Here is a 22,387-nt window from a genome sequence, read left to right on the forward strand (position 1 = left end):
ATACGCCTCTGGCTGGTCAGAATAATGAAGGCAACTGTTACCACCCACCTTTCATGTCTACCTTTTTTTCTCATAGATTGTAAGCTTGCGAGCAGGGCCCTCATTCCTCTTGGTATCTGTTATAATCTATGTGATTATTGTTATGCTGTAATGTCTATCGTCTGTACAAGTCCCCTCTGAAAGTGCTGCGGAATATGTCGGCGCTATAGAAATAAAATTATCATTATTATTATTAATAGCTTGGGAAGTTCCATGTGTATTACCCCCTTCCCAGACTGTAAACATCAGTCCCCAGCTGTCTGTTTTCCCTCTGCTGGTTAATAAAATTTTGGGGGATCCCACACCATTATTTTCAGAAAGTAATTTATTCACTAATATAATGCTTGTACAGTAAGCTGCACAAGCACTGTACTAATTATATATGTCACTTACCTCTTTATATCTATCTATTCTATGTGTATCTATGTATTATTCTATCCTCTTCTGTTGGGTCACGCTGTGATTTTACTGTATGTGGCAGATGAATTGCCGGGTTTTCAAAGGACATTGGTGTATAAAAATTGGACGGCACTCGCATGGTCAGAATGAAAGGTGATTTTTTTTTCTCGCTCCCATTGACTTGCAATGGCGACTCTCGTCCAAGATATGAGAATAATCGCAGCATGCTCCTTTTTTTCTGTCTGATTTTGGCTGATAAAAAAATTGCAGATGATCATACATTAACATTGGTCACAGTGAAATCCGTTTTTTTAACAGACTGCAGTCGTCTGTTTCCTCGCAGAGGAGTATAAGTCCTAATAGTGGATGTAGGAGAACCTCTGCAGATGCCCGCACTGTTACTAAAATATAAAATACTCCATATAGTATAATGCACTTCCCATAGGCTTCCATACCATATAATGCACTCCCAATAGGCCTCTAAACCATATAATGCACTCACCATAGGCCTCCATACAGTATAATGCACTCGCCATAGGCATCTATACCATATAATGCACTCCCCATAGGTCTTCATACAATATAATGTACTCCCCATAAGCCTGTAGAACCTCAGCAGCACTAAAAAAATAAAATACTCCATATAGTATAGTGCACTCCCCATAGGCCACTATACCATATAATGCACTCCCCATAGGTCTCCATACAGTATAATGCACACCCCATAGGCCTCTATATAGTTTAATGCACTCCTCATTAAACTCCCGTAGAACCTCAGCAGATAACCATGCTATTACTAAAAATATAAAATACTCCATATAGTAGAGTGAACTCCCCATAGGGATCTATACAGTATAATGCCCTCTCCATAGGTCTCCATATCGTATAATGCACTCTCCATAGGCCTCCGTACAGTGTGATGCACTCCCCATAAGCCTCCATATAGTTTAATGCACTCCCCATAGGTCTCCATAAGGTATAATGCACTCCCCATTGACTTCTAAACCATATAATGCACTCCCCATAGGCCTCCATACAGTATAATGCACTTGCCATAGGTCTCTCCAATACACTCCCCATAGGTCTCCATACAGTATAATGCACTCCCCATAAGCCTTCATATAGCTTAATGCACTCCCCATTAAACTCCCGTAGAACCTCAGCAGATGACCGCACTGTTACTAAAAGTATAAAATACTCCATATATTATAGTGCACTCCCCATAGACCTCTATACAGTATAATGCACTCCCCATAGGCCTCCACATAGTTTAATGCACTCCTCATTAAACTCCCGTAGAACCTCAGCAGATGACCACGCTATTACTAAAAATATAAAATACTCCATATAGTAGAGTGCACTCCCCATAGGTATCTATACAGTATAATGCCCTCGGAACATTTAACTTTTTTTCCCCACATTTTTTTATTTTCACAAGGGTAACAGGAGAAAATGGACCACAAAATTTGTTGTGCAGTTTCTCCTGGGCACGCCAATACGCCTTATATAAGGGAAAACTACTGTTTGGGTGCACAGCAGGGCTCAGAAAGGAAGGAGCACCGCTTAACTTTTTGAATGCAAAATTGGATGGAATAGTTAGCGGATGCCACGTCACGTTTGTAGACCCCTTGATGTGCCTAAACAGTGGAAACCACCCACCCACTAATTTTGGAAGCTAGACTCCTCAAGGAATGTATCTAGATGTGTGCTGAGCCCTTTGAACCTCCAGGTGCTTTTCAGAAGTTTGCAACGTAGATCTGTGAAAATTAAAAATTCACATCTTTCCCACAAAAAAATGTTTCTAGCTCCAGATTTTGCATTTTCACAAGGGTAACAGGAGAAAGTGCACCCTACAATTATGTTGGAACGGCTTGCAGGTGCCATGTCACATTGGCAGAGACCCCGAGGTGTCAGAGCAGTAAAACCCCCCGTAAATGATATAATTTTACAAATCTTACCTCTCAATGAATTCATCTAGGGGTGCAGTAAGAATGTTGACACCACATGTGACTCACAGAAATGTATAGTTTTGGGTGGTGAAGAAAGGATAATTACATTTTACATTTTTACATTTTCACCACTAAAAAAGGGCTAATAGGAAAAAATGGACCTCTCAGTTTGTTGTGTAATATCTCCTTAGTACGCCAATAGCCTTCATGTATTTGGGAAATATTTTTCAGGCACAGTGCAAAGCGCAAAAGGGAAGGTGCGCCAAATTATAGTGCAGATTTTACTATTATAGTTTGCACCCATGACCCACTGGGAGAGCCACTGAGGTGCCAGAACAGCAGACTCCCCCCTACCATAAGTGAACCCATTTTACAAATGATATCTCTCAATGAATTCATCTAATGGTGCAGTGATTATATTTATACCATGGGTGTGTCACAGAATTTTATACCATTGGCCAGTAAAGAAAAAATAATTACATTTTTACCACGAAAATTTTATTTTAGTCCCAGATTTTTCCGTTTTACAAGGGTGAAAGAGTATAAATGGCACCAAAATTTATCCAACAATTTCTGCTGGGTGTTTTCCAGAAATGAGCAGCAGTGGATGTTGCTGAGCGAAAATTGCAAATCAGCTATTGTAGAGTCTGGACATAGTAGTGCCCAGTACGCTGTAGTCCCCTGTACATTATGCCCAGCTCATGCTTCTGGAGACATGCGCCTGTAAATACATACTGATAGGGAATTTAGATTGTGAGCCCCATCAGGGACAGTGATGCTAATGTGTGCAAAACTGTAAAGCGCTGCGGAATTTGTTAGCGCTATATAAAAATAAAGATTATTATTATTATTATTATTATGCGGGCTCTCATCGCTATAGAAATGACAAATATATGAACGCTAAATGTGGTTTAGACATAATGTGGGGCTCAGAAGGGAGGGGGCATTTGAATTTGGGAATGCAGAATTCGCTAGATTTATTTTGGGGGAGAGCTTTGTACTAACAGAAACGTGAAAACCCCCTATATTTATGCTAACAGATGACACCCCTGAGTGGATTGATTTGAAGCTTTTATTGGGAACATTTTACATAACGTTTGGGATCACATTTATCCAGCGCTCTATACTGCACACTTATATTGGGGTTTCCATCTAAATCTTTGAATTACGTTATTCAGATGAAACCCCCGAGAGACCCATTGACTAGAATGAGGCAGCAGAGTTACTCTGGCCTCTGTTTGGCGGTGTCCTTCTTTTCAGAGGTGCACAAAACTGTGGCCAACTGCACTTTTATGCATGCCTAAAAAGACGTACACCACTGTATCATAGGCCGGACCACATCCACAGTGCCTCATTATAGGGAATCTTCCGTCGGAGGCTCCATCTGAATCACGTTTTTCAGAGATTTACACGGAAGACCCGGTGTAAGCGCTCAGCGCAGGATAAATGTGCACCGAGCCTTAATGCGATCTTTGGGAGGTGGAAAGAAAAAAATCAACAGCAGGTGAAGGATTTGTTTTATTTTTTTTAATGCCTTTCCTTGTGCGGTATAAGTGATTAGACAACTTTATTCTTCGGATTGGTGCAATTACAGCAATACACCAGATTTATAACGGTTTTCATGTTTGGCTGCTGTCACACACTACAGTAAAAGACCCTTTTTTTTTGCAAAAACTAGTTTTTGCATCGCCGTGTTTTGAAAGTTATAATTTTTTCATATTTCTGCCAACAGAGTCTTATTAGGGCTTGTTTTTCGCAGGATGAGTTGATGTTTATATTGATGCCATTTTCAGGCACATGACATTTTTTGATCGTTATCCATTCCGATTTTTGGGTGGAAGAATGAACAAAAAACAGGAATTATATGTTGGGTTTTTTATGCCACATTTATTTTTTTGGCACTTTTACACAATTTCTTTTATTTTACTCACTTATTGTATTTTGCAGATTATAAGACTCACTGGATTATAAGACGCACCCCAAATTTTCGGGAGAAAAATAAAAAAACATTTTTTAATAAATAGTGGTGCTTCTTATAATCAGTGCGTCTTATTGCTTACTGTGGGTGGTGACTGCAGTGGAGCAGGGTCCCAGGAGGCAGGAGTGGGACAATGCTGCAGACTTATGGCTGAGAGGAAGTGTTATTCAGCTGTGTGATGCTGTGGGTGTTTGGTGGCGCTAGTAGAGGGAATGTGGACAGAGCAGGAGACATTGCCGGACACACATCAGGGGATCAGATGACGTTACTGAACCCCAGTAACACAGGAACAAGTGTTGATTGTGAAGACGGCACTTCTGAGCAGCAACTGGCGGTGTTGGAGGCCAGGGTAAATACTAGAGACAGAGTGGAGCCAGAGGCCTATTTGGAGCAAGTTTGAAATCAGTAGTAGTGTGAATGTGGAGGCAGCAGTAGACATTGCTGGACACACAGCAGGGGAGAAGCTGGCATTACTGAACCCCACTAACACTGGAGCATGTGTTTTTCTCTGTGTAGACGGCACTTCTGAGCAGCAACTGGCAGTGTTGGAGCCCAGGGTCAATCATGGAGTAGGCTGAGGCCTACTTGGAGCAAGTTTTATATCTGATGTAGTTTGAATGTGGAGGCAGCAGGAGACTTTGCCGGACACACAGCAGGGGAGCAGCTGGCATTACTGAACCCCACTAACACTGGAGCATGTGTTTTTCTCTGTGCAGGCGGCACTTCTGAGCAGCAACTGGCAGTGTTGGAGCCCAGGGTCAATCATGGAGTAGGCTGAGGCCTACTTGGAGCAAGTGTAAAATGTGATGTAGTTTGAATGTGGAGGGAGCAGGAGATATTGGCCAGACACACAGCAGGGGAGCAGCTAGTGTTACTGAACCCCACTAACACAGGAGCTAGTGTTTTTCTCTGTGCAGACGGCACTTCTGAGCAACAACTGGCAGTGTTGGAGCCCAGGATCAATCATGGTGTAGGCTGAGGCCTATTTGGAGCAAGTGTAAAATGTGATGTAGTTTGAATGTGGAGGGAGCAGGAGATATTGCCGGACACACAGCAGGGGAGCAGCTGACGTTACTGAACCCCACTAAAACAGGAGCTAGTGTTTTTTTCTGTGCAGACGGCACTTCTGAGCAACAACTGGCAGTGTTGGAGCCCAGGGTCAATCAAGGAGTAGGCTGAGGCCTACTTGGAGCAAGTGTAAAATGTGATGTAGTTTGAATGTGGAGGGAGCAGGAGATATTGCCGTACACACAGCAGGGGAGCAGCTGGCGTTACCGAACCCCACTAACACAGGAGCTAGTGTTTTTCTCTGTGCAGACGGCACTTCTGTGCAACAACTGGCAGTGTTGGAACCCAGGATCAATCATGGTATAGGCTGAGGCCTACTTGGAGCAAGTGTAAAATGTGATGAAGTTTGAATGTGGAGGGAGCAGGAGATATTGCTGGTCACACAGCACGGGAGCAGCTGACGTTACTGAACCCCACTAACACAGGAGCTAGTGTTTTTTTCTGTGCAGATTGTACTTCTGAGCAACAACTGGCGGTGTTGGAGCCCAGGGTTAATTAAGGAGTAGGCTGAGGCCTACTTGGAGCAAGTGTAAAATGTGATGTAGTTTGAATGTGGAGGGAGCAGGAGATATTGCCGGACACACAGCAGGGGAGCAGCTGACGTTACTGAACCCCACTAACACAGGAGCTAGTGTTTTTCTCTGTGCAGACGGCACTTCTGAGCAACAACTGGCAGTGTTGGAGCCCAGTGTCAATCATGGAGTAGGCTGAGGCCTACTTGGAGCAAGTTTAAAATCTGATGTAGTGTGATTTTGGAGGGAGCAGAAGATATTGCCGTACACACAGCAGGGGAGCAGCTGGCATTACTGAACCACGCTAACACAGGAGCTAGTGTTTTTTTCTGTGCAGACGGCACTTCTGAGCAACAACTGGCGGTGTTGGAGCCCAGGATCAATCATGGTGTAGGCTGAGGCCTACTTGGAGCAAGTGTAAAATGTGATGTAGTTTGTGGAGGGAGCAGGAGATATTGCTGGACACACAGCAGGGGAGCAGCTGGCGTTACTGAACCCCACTAACACAGGAGCTAGTGTTTTTCTCTGTGCAGACGGCACTTCTGAGCAACAACTGGCAGTGTTGGAGCCCAGTGTCAATCATGGAGTAGGCTGAGGCCTACTTGGAGCAAGTTTTATATCTGATGTAGTTTGAATGTGGAGGCAGCAGGAGACTTTGCCGGACACACAGCAGGGGAGCAGCTGGCATTACTGAACCCCACTATCACTGGAGCATGTGTTTTTCTCTGTGCAGACGGCACTTCTGAGCAACAACTGGCGATGTTGGAGCCCAGGATCAATCAGGGTGTAGGCTGAGGCCTACTTGGAGCAAGTGTAAAATGTGATGTAGTTTGAATGTGGAGGGAGCAGGAGATATTGCCGTACACACAGCAGGGGAGCAGCTGACGTTACTGAACCCCACTAACACAGGAGCTAGTGTTTTTTTCTGTGCAGACAGCACTTCTGAGCAACAACTGGCAGTGTTGGAGCCCAGGGTCAATCAAGGAGTAGGCTGAGGCCTACTTGGAGTAAGTGTAAAATGTGATGTAGTTTGAATGTGGAGGGAGCAGGAGATATTGCCGTACACACAGCAGGGGAGCAGCTGGCCTTACTGAACCCCACTAACACAGGAGCTAGTGTTTTTCTCTGTGCAGACGGCACTTCTGAGCAACAACTGGTGGTGTTGGAGCCCAGGGATTACAGTTCAGGTGGTAGAAACATGAACACAACAGGAGACCTGGATACTGTTGCCAACCAATTATTTATTCTGGAAGAGGATTGGCAAATTCCGGCGAGATCCAGGCCTTGTTCATTTTCAGAAAACTAGGCTGGTCAACGTTATCAGAGGATAGTCGTGTGCGACGGTCGGTTAGTACACCACCTGCGGCACTAAAGACGCGTTCCGATAATACACTAGCAGCAGGGCAAGCCAGCACCTCCAATGCATACTGGCTAAGCTCTGGCGGCCATGCATCCAGCTTAGAGAACCAAAACTTGAAGGGGGAAGAGCCGTCTGGGAGTACACTGACAGGGCAAGACATGTAGTCTGTCACCATCTGACAGAAACGTTGCCTCCTGCTGACTGGAGCCGTCTGTGATGGTGTAGACATTTGTGGCGGGCACACAAAACTTTGCCACATTTGGGCCATACTGGTCTTGCCTTGTGCTGAGGCGCTGCCTCTGCTCCCTCTTTGTGCAGAGCTTCCTCCACTGCCTCGACGCACAGAGCTGCTTTGTAAAGCACTAGCAGCACTGCTCTCGGGTGGAATGGAGAACATGATGGAATGCACCAGTGTGTCTTGGTACTCCCGCATTTTACGCTCCCGGTTCAACGGTGTTATGAGGCTTTGTAAGTTGTCCCGGTAGCGAGGATCTAGGAGGGTGTACACCCAATAATCAGCAGTGTTGAGAATGTGGGCGATGCGGCGGTCGTTTCTCAGGCACTGCAGCATGAAATCAACCATGTGCTGCAGACTCCCAACTGCCCAAGAAACGCTGTCCCCTGCTTGAGGCGTCATCTCTGCCTGCTGTGCATCACCCCACCCTCGCTGTACATACTGACTACTAGAGCATTGTGTACCTCCCTCCTCTAGAGAGATGTCTTCCTCCTCCATTGACTCCTCCTCATCCTCCTCACAAAGTGTCCCCTGCCTAGGCCTTTGTGAGGAACCACGTTGCGCAGACTGTCCAAAAGCAAATGGCATTTGTGACTCCGCATCCTCCACCTCTTCCCAAACCTCCTCCCTTAGTGCTTGCAGTGTTTTTTGAAGCAGGCAGATAAGGGGGACAGTCATGCTGACTAGTGCATCATCTGCACTCGCCATCCGCGTGGAATCATCGAAGGCACGCAAAACGAGGCAGATGTCCTTCATAGAGGCCCACTCAGTGGTGTTGAAGTGTGACCGGCGCACAGTGCGACTTGATTGCGCCTGATGCAGCTGGTACTCCATTACTCCTGCCTGCTGCTCACACAACCGCTCCAACATATGTAACGTTGAATTCCACCTAGTGGGTAGGTCACATGTGATGCGATGTTCAGGAAGGCGGAATCGGCGCTGCAGAGCTGCAGTGCGCGATCATGCCATGCTGGAACGCTGCAAGTGAGCGCACTCTATGCGGACCTTGTGCAGCAGTGCATCAAGATCCGGATAGTCCCTCAGAAAGCTCTGCACGACCAAGTTGAGCACATGTGCCAGACATGAGATGTGAGTGAGGTTGCCAAGGCCCAGAGCTGCCACCAGATTTCGGCCATTGTCACACACTACCAAGCCTTGCTGGAGATTCGCTGGCACAAACCACGCATCACTCTCCTGCTTGATGGCATTGCAGAGCTCCTGCACTGTGTGGCTTCGATTCTCCAAAGAAATTAATTTCAGTATGGCCTGTTGACGTTTGGCCACGGCTGTGCTCATATCGGTCGTAACATGCTCCTGCAGCGCTGATTCTGAGGAACTGGAGTATGAGGAGGAGTCAATGTTTACAGACTGGATTCCTGCAATCCTTGGAGTTGGCAGAACACGTACAGCGCCACTCTCAAGATCTGTACCCGGCATCACAACATTGACCCAATGGGCAGTGAGGGAAAGGTATCGTCCCTGTCCATGGTTACTGGTCCACGCATCGGTGGTCAGGTGGACCTTGCTACTGACGGCGTTTAGTAGCGCATGTTTAATTTTTCCCTCCACATGCTTTTGCAGGGCAGGGATGGCTTGCCTGCTGAAATAAAAGTGGCTGGGCACGGTGTATTGTGGGACTGCCAATGCCATGAAGTTACGGAAGGTGTCAGTCTCCACCAGCCTGAATGAGAGCATTTCGAGGGCCAGTAGTTTGGCAATGCCAGCATTCAGAGACTGTGCTCGGGGATGGTTTGCCGAGTACGGCCGCCTTTTCTCTCATGCCTGTGCTACCGATGGCTGCCGAGTGGCCTGGGAGTGTGAGGATGACAGGGAACGTGGTGCTGTGGATGGAATGTCACTGGGTCTCTGGACAACAGTGCCAGAGGTTCTTCCATGGCGATCCTGTGAGGAAGCCGAACCAGCTGTGTTTGAGATGGAGGAAGAGGCTACAACACAAGCTGAAGAGGTGGTAGGTGGTGCTGTAGGTTGGTCTACATCTTCAGTGTATCTTTGTAACTCCACCACGTGCTTGGTCCGCACATGTTTCCACATATTTGTGGTATTCAGGTTGCTGACACTTTTCCCTCTTTTGACTTTCTGATTACACAGCTTGCATTTGACAAAGCAAATGTCATCTGCAACTGTGTCAGAAAAGGACCATGCACTGCAAGTCCTGGGTTTTTGGGTTTTGGAAGAGGAATGCTTCTAACGGGTGCCGAAGTGGAGGCTACAGGCAACCAAGTCTGCCCCCTCCCTCTCCCTCCTGTTTTGGCCGTTCGGGGAATCTCTTCCTCAGAGCTGCTCCCACCACCTTCCAGTTCCTCACGCCATGATGGGTCAAGGACCTCATCATCTACACTCCCCTCTTCAAACACCTGCTTCTCCTGTTTAGTCTCGCCAGCACCGTACGCACCAGAAAGTGGCACCTGAGTCTCATCATCTGATGCGTTCTGAGGTGTGCTGACCATAGGCACTGGCCCACCCACCTCTTCAGATTCAGAGGGACAAAGCAGTTGCGCATCACTGCATACTCCCTCTTCTTCACATTTTAGAATGCTGCTTGGCTGGCCCCCTCTTTCCAAACCAACAGATTCAGAGAACAGAAGTAGCGAATGAGATGGCTCCTGTACAAGCTCTCTGACTGCCTGGGCAATTTAGCAGGTGATGAAGAGACAGATGTTGCTCTTCCTTGCTCTGGCCCTGAGAGGATGTGGAAGTCATTGAAGTCGATGCGTTAGCTGCCATCCATCCGACAACGGCTTCAATTTGTTCGTCCTGCAGCAGTGGGGTACGGCGAGGTCCTACAAAGCTGCGCATAAAAGACTGTTGCCTGGTAAAACTGGGTGATGCTGAGTCACTGATGCCCGCAGCAGGCACAGAATCCCCACGTCCTCTCCCTGCTGAAACTCCACGCCCACAACCGCGTGCCTTACTCCCTGCCTTCTTCATCTTGGTAGACTGATAAAGATAGACAGAAAAGTACAAAGGGGGGGCTTAGTGTGCTTATTCCTGAACAGCTGCTAACAGGTATAAGAAACACTAATTTTATAAAGTGTGTGGACTACACTTTAATATGAGCTAGTGTGGCCTACACAACAAGTGGAGTGTTTGGTGAACTTTATTTACGTGGTTTTTTTCAAAAAAACAAAAAGGATGTGACCAAAGATGTGAAAGCGATAGTATCACAAACTTTTTGGAGCTATTACAATGCAGGAAGGTAACCTACAATGCAATAGATGAGGCTCCAAAAAATAGGCTAATACTAATCTGGCTGCGGCTGCAGGGCACAAGCCAGCAAAAAGGCTCCTCTATCTACTCCTATATAGTGTTTGCAACCAACCAATGTAGATGGATACGGATGGAAGCACACTAAAAGGAGAAAGAAATCTGGAATAATGAGCTGCAATAAAACAAAAAAAGGACTATGTATGAGGCAGTGACGCACGCTGAGCGGACTACAACCAGAGGTGGCTGCAGAACACACTACAACGTGAGCTGCACTCACACACAGAGACCTCTCAGACAGCCATGAACAGTGCAGAGAACTGGGCACTAGCACTGAAAGGCTGCAGAAAGGCTCCGCTGTCTACTCCTATAGTGTTTGCAACCAATGTATATAGATACGGATGGATGCACACCAATAGGAGAATTAATGAAAAATGAGCAGCAATAAAAGAAAAACATGTATGAGGCAGTGACGCACGCTGAGCGGCCTACAACCAGAGGTGGCTGCAGGACACACTGCACAGCGTGAGCTGCACTCACACAGACCTTGCAGACAGCTGTGAACAGTGCTGCAAGGCAAAAGAAAGCTACAGTGATTGATAATGTAGCCTGGGTAAAGCACAATATTATTTTGAAAATCGCTATCTTTAACTGTCCCTCAGTCTTGAACAGCAGCCTGTCCCTAACTGATCCCTAAATGGCAGAGTGAACCCTAAATGGCGGCAGCGGCGGCTTTTATAGTGCATCATGACATCATTACAGCAGCCAATCACAGCCATGCCATTAGTTAACATGCCTAACAGGATGTGCCCACACTTCTGAGGATTCCTCATTGGCTGAATAAAATCAAACTGGCTCATAGCATTATGGGAACTTTCGATTCCGGTATTAGATATGCTAAAAGTATCGGAACTCAGTATCGGAATTCCGATACCGCGAATATCGGCCGATACCCGATATTTGCGGTATCGGAATGCTCAACACTACTTACAGGCTTTTAAGAACTCTGACATGGGCCGTAGGTTGTACAGCAACCATTTTAATTTCCCCATACCACGGGCTCTGCCCCACACCGAAGGTCCGCCACAGCCATTTGTAATGGTTGGGGATGAGGCCTTTCAAATGTGCCAAAACCTGCTGAAACCATACTCCAGTCGGGACTTGGAACACACCAAAAAAATCTTTAATTATAGATTGACCAGGGCCCGAAGAACTGTATAGTGTACTTTTGGTATTCTTGTCTCCAGATGTTGCATTCTCAGCACAGCCATTAATCTAAAACTGGAAACAGTGGATGATGTGGTGAAGGCGTGTGTGGTTCTTCATAATTTGTTATGTCTAAAGAGCACCCTAACTTTGAACTTGAAGAACCAGCTGCAAACCCATTGCCTGAATTCACTCAGCACCCTCTCAGGTCATCAGTTGAAGTTGGCCAAATGAGGGACCAATTTGCGGCCTACTTTATCTCTGATGTAGGACGTGTGGAATGGCAAAATTTTCTTGTGTGTATGTTAATAAAAAAACCTGTTTGGATACCTGTACCGAGTGCACTCTTTTTTTTATACACTCCAATACAATAATCACCTGCCCAGGTGTACTTGTGAATTCATGGTGCGGTGTTTTGTGCATCATTAATTTACTAGCACTCCTGGCCAGGTGACAACATACACACAAGTTGTATGACCTGTATCATCTCTACAGTTTGTGTTCAATGTGCAGTGACAGTGGAGATAATACATATTTATATCACATGGCCTGATGTTACAAATAGTGATTTTGGGATGCAATAACATCCTTCACTCTTTAGGACACCTGACCATGTGAGAATAAATATTAATATAGGATCTCCACTGTGGCTTCAGTATGAAAGCAGGCTGGAGAGATGATAAAGTTTATACAACTTCTACAATCCCCAGGCCTGGTGTCATGGTGAAGTTAGCACACCTGGGCAGTTGAATACACATATGAGTTAAACTCCAGTCTGCGTGCAATAGATAATGCAGACTGAAGCGACGCTGCAGGTTAACTCATATGTGTATTCACCTGCCCAGGTGTGATAAATAGTTATGATACGAGGCCAGGGTATTCTGCATATGACATGTATTTTCTCCATCATCTCCTCAGTTTATTCACCACACACTGAATCGAGGATGTACTTAATTGCAAGGTATATCTAGAATCACCTGGCCTTGTGACACAAAGAGTGAAATGATGATGGTAAAACACCATCAACAATTAACTCTTTATGATACATGGCAAGGTAACAATAGATATGCCTTGCACTCAACATCATCCTCTTCAGTCTGTGCAATATTAGCAGACTGAAGAGTGGTGGTGAAAATACAAGTCATATAGTGGTGTTTTTGACTACACATATCTCCAGGAATGACACAAGAAACATGTGTCAGTAATGGAGCTATGTGGTGGCAAAAACACAAAGTGTACGGCGCAGTGTGTGTATGGCACAGTGTGTGTAGGCGGCGAAAGACACATTGATCAAACATTATTATGGTAAACCATAAATTAACATTTATTTAAAATTTTTTTATTGGAAACGACGTTTGGGGGGAAGATGGTTGCACGTTGGGAGTGTGGAGAGACTAGGAATGGCTGGAAGGCGAAGAAGGGGTTCTAGGGGAAGGTGAAACAAAAGGTGGGGCGGAAAGGAGCTCAGGGATGGAACTTGAGGCAGGTTGAGACACAGTGGGAGGTGAGGGGGAGGGACGGTTAAAGTTTTTCTTTTTTTGTGTCTCTTTTGTGTTTGTGTGTCCTGCATGGAGTTCCTGGAGCTGGCTGACCGCCTTGATGTTTCTGACCGCCTGGAGCTGGGTGACCTTGGCTGCGTGGGAGCAAAAATCGAATGTAGGTCCCCACTTTGATGCTGCTGCTGTTCGGTGATGGAGTTGCCAGTGCTGTTCCTTGCCAGAGGATTGGTGACGGCAGTGCTGGTCCTAGCAGGAGGATTGGTGGTGGCAGTGCTGGTCCTTGCAGGAGGATTGGTGGCGGCAGTGCTGGTCCAGGCTGGAGTAGTTGTGGCGGCAGTGCTGGTCCAGGCTGGAGTAGTTGTGGCGGGAGTGCTGGTCCAGGCTGGAGGAGTTGTGGCGGGAGTGCTGGTCCAGGCTGGAGGAGTGGTGGCGGCAGTGCTGGTCCAGGCTGGAGGAGTGGTGGCGGCAGTGCTGGTCCAGGCTGGAGGAGTGGTGGAAGTGCTGATCTAGGCTGGAGGAGTGGTGGCGGCAGTGCTAGTCCAGGCTGGAGGAGTGGTGGCGGCAGTGCTAGTCCAGGCTGGAGGAGTGGTGGCGGCAGTGCTAGTCCAGGCTGGAGGAGTGGTGGCGGCAGTGCTAGTCCAGGCTGGAGGAGTGGTGGCGGCAGTGCTAGTCCAGGCTGGAGGAGTGGTGGCGGTGCTCCAAGCTGGCGTGGTGGTGGCAGTGGTGGTCCACACAGGAGTTGCGCTTGCCATGGTGGTGGCGGTGGAGTGTCCAGCAGCACTCGGCCTTGGGGTGGTGTAGTGGTGTCCGGCATGGCTTGGAATGCAGGTGGCTGTGCAGTGGTATGCAGCAGAAGTCGATAGTGACGTGAAGCGAGTCAGTGGTGGCACAGATGGAAATGCCACCACTGACTGCTGCACGTACTGACTCTGCTGCATAGCCTGCAAGAAAGCAGTGTTGCAGGCCTGCATCACAGTCAGCTGGAGATCTGGACTAAGGTGTTCCGCCATGGCCCGTTCAATTTTGCTGAAAAAATGGTGCACTGGTCTGTTGAGGTCGGCTTCCAGACGGTCAAGGCGACTGTCGACAGACTGGAAGCAGTGGTCCATGTGTTTAAAACCGCTTTCCACTCGGTTAAAACCGCTTTCCACTCTGTCTGCCAGCGCCTTGATGCCATTCTGAAAGGCCGAGCTCAAGTGAAGGAACTCGGGCATGACGTTCCTATCCGAGGCCCTCTGTCACTGGTGGGAAGTGCCCACAAAACCAGTGGCAGAGACCTGGGACCTGGGAAGACCTCACATACCAGCTTCCTGGTCTCCAGTTGTCTGTGTTGCCGACCTGCAAGCTGCTTCCTGGCTGTCAGATGGCTGGGATGGGTCCGAGGTCGTTCGATGAAGGACCGCTCCAGGGACAGGTTGCAGGGTGCTGCTCCAGGTGCTGTGAAAAGAAAAACATTAGTATCATGCATTCACAAGCACCAACTGCTGTGGAATAGAAAACCACAGATGAATAAACAATACAATACACCAAAATACTTACGCTCTGGTGGCAAGGACCGGTCATAGGAACGCCAACGCCCGGTGGTATCTGTATTTTGTTCTGGTCCTTGCCGCAGCACCACTGCGACCCTGGCCCTCCTGACATACATCCCTGTTGAAGCGGTCCTTCATCGAGCGCCAACGGGTTCTGACTTTGTTCACTGTGAAAAAAAAAAAAAAAAAAAAAATGGACAATGCACTTATGGGAAAATCACTAGCATCACACACCTGTGTGATCACGGCCAAGGTGACTGCAGCATCACACAACAATATAATAGACAATGCACTGTTGGCCATGATAACACAAATGTGTATCATGCTAGAATATATCTAGCATTACACACACCTGTGTGATCACGCCAAGGTGACTGCGACGTCACACAACAATACACTGTTGGCTATGATAACAAATGTGTATCATGCTAGAATATATCTAGCATGACACACACCTGTGTGATCATGAAAAAGGTGACTACGACATCACACAGCAAAAAAAATTACTCAATGCCCTGTTGGCCATGATCGCACAAATGTGTATCATGCTAGAATATATCTAGCACGACACACATCTGTGTGATTACGGCCAAGGTGATTGCGGCATCACACAACAATACAATAGACAATGCACTGTTGGCCATGATAACACAAATGTGTATCATGCTAGAATATCTCTAGCATCACACACCTGTGTGGTCACGGACAAGAGTCACTGCCGCATCACAGAGCATTGAAATACTTACGAAAATCCTTGCGGACCCTTTGAGAGGCGTTGTCCCAGCCTTCCATCAGCGCTGCAGCCACCTCATTCCAGAGCCACTGGGTCATCACCTTGTCCAAGTACTGCGGATCATGGTGGTCCCACAACGGGACTCGCTCCTGGACCAAGTTGATCAGGGCGTCGTTGTTCAGGGCGATTTCTTCGTCCTGTTGTGGAACCTAGAAAAAAAATGAAAAACATTATAATCTTGGAAAGATTTGGAAAAGAAAAAGATAGAAAAAGATACAGAAAAGAAGAAAGATTGATGATAAAAACAGGACAGAAAAAAAGGCAGGGGAAAAAAAAAGAATGGACATTCACGTTCGGTCTATATTTACAGGCCTTCTCCTCGCCGGCACTTGGCTTGTTTGATACCTGCTCTCCGTCCTCACTTGCCGTGGCCGATGAGGTCTGAAAAAGAACAAAAATTAATTTGCCACGTGTGTACATGCATCAGCAAATACTTACCCAAAATGTAGGGCAAGAAGATACTCACTTCACACTCTGCTTGGGCCAATTCACCCCGGGCCGATGTGTACTCCTCTCCAGAAGACATGCTGCAATAAAAAAAAATAAATTAGTACATAATAAATTTAAAAAAGGACAGGCAGACATTAAGTTTAATACTCACATTATTAAAGTTGCTGATATTCTCCAAGCTCTCAACGTCCTTCTCTCTTCAGTCAGTAGAGTAGTGGTCTGCCAGGGAGTGCAAACACCTTCTTTTATCTACACTACCCCCCCGAACAATGTTTCTTTGTGTAGGGGGTGGTTTAAACTAGTGTCTAGACATTGTTTACTCAAAAATCGCATGCGCTCAAAAGCCCCATAGACTGTAATGTGTTTTTTGGCGCATTCCGTGCGCACGCGATCGCATGCTTTTTTTACAAGATTGGGCGGAACAAAGAATGCAACATGTAGCGTTTAGCGCGTCTAGGAGCACACCTGCAAAAAACGCATGCTCATGAAATCGCACATGAACGCATGCAAGTGCTAGACCATGGGTCCGACATGTTAAACATAGGGGTGCATGCACCCGATAGCGCACGATGCGCTGCGCACAAAAACGCTAATGTGAAACCAGCCTAAGATGTGCCATTTCTGGGATGGCTGAGAGCTGATGTTTTTAGCCTAGGGGGGTGCAGGTGTCTGCTTAGCCTTTGCTGGTTAGATTTTATAGGGGGACCCCATGACAATTTTTTTCTGGGATTCCCCTGTAAACTAGCTAGTAAAGGCAAAGCAAACAGCTGTGAGCTGATATTAATAGCCTAGGAACCTTTGGCTCCTTCCTAGAATATTAACATCAGCCCTCCTATATCGGCTTTTGCTCTGCTGGCTATGAAAAATATGCGACAGCCCACGCAATTTTTTTAATTTTTTTTGAAAAATAAACGGATATTGCGTTTTATGTAGATTTTTGACAGTTCCTATTTTGTTACAGCATATGTATATTAATTATGTTAATGCTTCTACATAGGCTGGAGAGTTTGTGTGTGTGTCTAACTCTATGTACCATTTTATTTATGAGGGTATCTGGCTGACACCTGTTAATTACTAAATCTCGGGCTTGGTAATATATATAAAAATATATATAAAATTTGTTTTCTGTGTGTAAACATTATAAATTTGAACATGGTATGTAATGATATTGTGGTCTTCAATGGAGAATGAAAAAGAAGAGATTGAACAAGGAAATGACATCACAATTTTTTAAAAAATAATATATCTTTATTTACTCTCTAAATTTACAAAAACGCATAAAAACTTGCATATTTTCCACTGTGTGTTTCTGTCAAGAGATGCAGAAAACTTGCAAAAATTTCTGCAAGAAAATACGCAACGTGCAGACATAGCCTTAGACATCACACTGGTAACACTGGAAACCATTGCACATTACACTGGTAACTCCTCTTCATGTAAAATAAGCTCTAGAGGCAGAGTTATCTTCCAGACAACATCCATCCCAGAACCTGGAAGAGGTCATTTACGTAAAGTGATAAAAGATAATTTCTCAGCAACAACACATCTAATATGAGACATACAGGTATCACTCTTCTCATAATTCTGTAACCTGTATGCCCATATTACTAGTTTAGATGAGACATACAGGTATCACTTTTCTCAGCATTCTGTAACCTATATGCGTGTATAATACTGGTTTAGATGAGACATACAGGTATCACTCTTCTCAGCATCCTGTAACCTGTATGCACATATTGCTGGTTTAGATAGGTCAAATGTGGTGACAGATTCCCTTTAAAGCTGAAAATGTCTGACATCTATAATATAACGGGCTAAGCGTCACTCTGTCTGAAGCCTCTATAGACTGCGCAAGTGTGACGTGCCTGCGCACTGCTCAGTCTTGCTCCAGACAGAGTGACGCATCCCCCCCAGAGTGATGCAGACCCCAAGAGATTGCGGTATGCATAAGCACTGAACGCATACCGCGATCTCTGCAACACCTTAACTAGCCAGTGTTGCTGTTGCCGCGGGGTCTTGCACCTTCATGTGACGTCAGGAGAGGGCGGGTTGTGGCACCGGAATCGGCGCATGCGCAGTCGGCGCTTACCACCGCCATTTTGTAGAAGACACTGGGTCACACTCGCTTCAACCAGGGCTGTGGGGTACTCGGTACCGGGCCGGTGTCAGGGGGATGATGTGTCACAGCAGCGGTGACCCGGTCCGTGGCCCTGGGCCCCAATATCAATGGCGGTGATGTTTGTAATGTAGTTTATAAGGAAACATCGTGACGCCACCTGTGGTGTTTGGCAAGTGAGATGTTAGCCAACGCTGCATGCAGATCCTCTGGGTCTGATGGTGTGTCGCAGCTTAGATGGTGTAGCTCCCCACAGGTGAAGCTGTAACCCCAGGGCAGTGTATAGGTGGTTGGCACGGGGATTTAACAGTGCCGATAGGGTAGGAAGCAGACACGACACAGCGGGGTACGATTTCTGTACCTTTACTTGATAACTGCAGTCCAGGGTCCTGATTACAGATGGTATTGGAGCAGGCTAGCCTGGAAGCAACTCAGGGTTTCTCTCTCACAGACGGGCTGTGCAGGCTCCTTCCTGGCGCTTGTGTGGTGTGAAGCACTCCAGTACTCAGTTACTCTGAAGTTCCTCCTGTCAGATGTTCCTAGAACTCCACTTGCACGGCAGACAGCTGTAGCCTCTCTCTCTGGGACTCCTCTCTCTCTGAATCCCCGGCTCTCTATCGGTTCTGCTGTTGTGCCTCAAGTCTTAGATGGGAGCAGGGCATTTACAGCCTCCTACTCCTCGAGTATCTGTGGCAGGACCGTTGGTATCCGTACCACCGTGGAGACCCAACTCCAGTTCTCTGCGCTCTCAAGCTGAGGGAGCTCGCCTTCTGCAGCTCAACCTCCAGCTTCTCATTCCACGTCTGCACACTTCCCCCTCCGCAGACTAACTAACTCCTACTTCCTCCTGGCTCACAGAGAGCACTCCTCCCCTGAATCCTGGGTCAGAGCTCGCCCTGCTGGCCAGGAGTGGAACTGTGTTGCATGTATGGATTGACTGTGAGAGAGACCCATCATTGACTCCAAGCCTGGCATTACCCTCCCCTGGAGGAAGGCAAAGCCAGTGTGGCGACCATACTCCTGGGGGCGCCACATTCCCCCCTAGTGAAAGTCAGCACTCCTGGGCTGAACAAAGAAAACATGAATAACATATAAACATTTAGACAAAAATAATTTGTACAAGATTGAAAAAGGGAAAAATGTACAAAAACCAAGTGTTTCCAAAAATGGTCCTATGATGATAAGTCCAGCATCAATGTCCATGGTCCATTCCTGGGCAAATGGTAAATTATATGCAAATAAAGTTTTTGACCACACACAAGTCCTGTGGTTCAGTGTCCATAAAAGTAAAAAGGGAACTCTTACAGGTTACCTGTAGGCACAAAACTTGGAAACCAGATACATATTTACACTTCAACAGTTTCAACATTTACATTTACTTCATATGCAGAACCTAACTGGTAGTACTCCCTGTGTGGTACGAGTAGATCTGCGTAACACTGGTGCTGTAGTGTGTGAGGGACTGGGTACACTACTAGGGATTCTATATGGCACAGGGATATGTGTTTGTATAGTGACTCTTGGACTTCCCAGGGGTACAACAGGTTCACCACTGGCAGGGCGAGGGTTCTCTGGCTCCACTGCTGGTGTGGCTTCTGCTACCTGATTTTCCTGATCCTCCCGAGTCACATCCTCTTGTGCTTCCACTTGGGGAAATAACAACACTGGTACCACTATTGCATCATTATTTCTAGTCCAATTCGCAGGGAATTCCCCAAGCACTGTGCTGACCTTCTCTTCTGCCTCTATGGGTTGGAGGTTATCTGATTCTTCTTTTCTCTCTTTTAACTGCTCAGGGCACAACTTCAAATGATCCCTGGATACCGCTGCTGAGGTCTCTCCTCCATCTTTACTAACAAGGCATACTTTAGCATTATCAAAGTTTGAGGGCAGAATGGTATAAGGTTCAGCTTCCCATTGATCATCCAGCTTGTGCAACCTCCTCTTCCTTTTGAGGACTAGTTCTCTCGGCAAAAAGGGGACAGCAGGTGCATTCTGATTGTAAAGCTTCTCCTGCTTTTGCCTTGCCTGGGCCAGACTCTTCTCCACGCACTTCTGTACTCTTCTGTACTGCTGTTGCCTCTCCTTGTCCCAGTCAGCATCTGGTGACGTGGCCTCCGGCGTGAGGACTCCCATGTCCAAATCCACAGGCAGCCTACCCAGTCTTGCTCTCATCAGGTATGCAGGAGTACTGTTGGTAGAGTTCACTGGAATATGGTTGTAGAGGTCTACCAGATCTGGCAACTTCTCAGGCCACAGATTCCTCTCCTCCAAGGGCAATGTCTTCAGCAGGTCAATCACCACCTGGTTCATCTTTTCGCACATGCCATTGGTCTGTGGGTGATAAGGTGTTGTCCGGATCTTCTTACAACCATACAAGTTGCAGAACTCCTGGAACACTTCTGCCTCAAAAGCTGGACCTTGATCTGTGAGTACTCTTTCAGGATACCCATGTGGCCTACAGAAGTGCTGTTGGAAGGCTCTGGCTGCTGTCCTGGCAGTGAGATTTTTGACAGGCACAACTACCAGAAATCTCGAGTAGTGGTCTACAATGGTAAGAGCATAGCTGTAGCCTGACCGGCTGAGAACCAGCTTCACATGGTCCAGGGCTACCAACTCGAGGGGCTGTTTGGTGATGATTGGTTGCAGGGGAGCTCTCTGGCTGTCTCAATCCTTTCTGTGCAGGTTACATTGTCCACACTCCCGGCACCACCTCTCAATGGCTTTTCTCATACCAGCCCAGTAAAACCTCTCTCGGAGCAATGCTTCCACATTCTTCCATCCGAAGTGTCCAGCTCCTAGGTGGTATGCCTCCAGGACCATTGATGCCTCTCTCTTTGGAACTATTACCTGCCAGACCAGTTCATGTGTGCGGGCATTGATACTCCTCCGACACAGCTTCCCTTCGTAGATAAACAGCCGGCCTCTCTCCTTCCACAGCTGCTGGGTTTCTTCAGGAGCATCCAACTCTGGACGTGAGTCAGCTCGTACCAACAGCTCCTTCACCAGGCAGACTGCAGGGTCACTATCTTGTGTTTCTGCCCAGTCATGATGGGGCAAGGGATTCTGGGTGACCGCCTTCAAGCCAGACCATCTGTCTCTCACTCCTTGAGCACGTTGGGCTGCCAGTGGCCTGTGGAAGGGAGCTAGCTCTATCTCTTCAAGAGCCTCAGGGTCTTCTCCTGCATCTGGTAGGTTAGGCATCCTGGACAGCGCATCAGCATTGGCATTCTTGTGCCCTGCTCGGTACTTGATAGTGAACTCGTAATTAGACAGCCGAGCCATCCATCGCTGCTCCAGTGCACCTAGCTTTGCAGTGTCCAAGTGGGTCAACGGATTGTTGTCCGTGAAGATTGTAAACTTGGCCGAGGCTAGGTAATGCTTGAATCTTTCGGTGACAGCCCAGACTATGGCAAGGAACTCCAACTTGAAAGAACTGTAGTTATCAGGGTTCCTTTCGGTGGGACGCAACTTCCTGCTGGCGTAGGAGATCACTCTTTCTTTTCCATTCTGTACCTGCGATAGCACTGCTCCCAGTCCCACATTGCTGGCATCTGTGTACAGCACAAAGGGTTTCTCTTAATCTGGGTAGGCCAACACTTCGTCACCGGTGAGAGCCATCTTCAATCTGGTGAAGGACCTCTCTAAGGCTGGTTTCACATTTGCGCTTTTGTGCGCAGCGCATCGTGCGCATGCACACTGCGCACCTATATTTAACATGATGTGCGCATGGTCTTGCGCATACTTGCGTTTTCGTGCGCATGCGTTTTTTTGTCTTTTGCGCCAGGTGCGTCAGACGCAACATGTTGCATTTTTGGTTCCGCCCTGTCTCGTCAAAAAAACGCATGCGCACGGAATGCGCAAAAACACCACATTGGAGCCTATGGGAGCGCATGCGTGTGCATGATCTTGCGCACGCTTGCGTTTTTATGCGCATGCGTTTCTAAGATAAACATGTCTGGAATGTGGTCTAGACATTAAAAAAAAAAAAAAAACCAAGGTGATAAAATGGTGTGGGCACTGGGA

At 47.0% G+C, this 22,387-nt stretch overlaps 1 protein-coding gene across 3 annotated transcripts in view; it reads left to right on the forward strand.

Annotated features, from left to right (window-relative positions):
• Positions 1-22,387, forward strand: part of KAT6B (lysine acetyltransferase 6B) — a 695,781-nt gene that overhangs the window by 173,812 nt on the left and 499,582 nt on the right. The window lies entirely within an intron of this gene.

This window comes from Dendrobates tinctorius, unplaced genomic scaffold, assembly GCF_039654945.1.
Source record: "Dendrobates tinctorius isolate UK_male_01 unplaced genomic scaffold, ASM3965494v1 ptg000068l, whole genome shotgun sequence".
NCBI classification, from domain to species: Eukaryota; Metazoa; Chordata; class Amphibia; order Anura; family Dendrobatidae; genus Dendrobates; species Dendrobates tinctorius.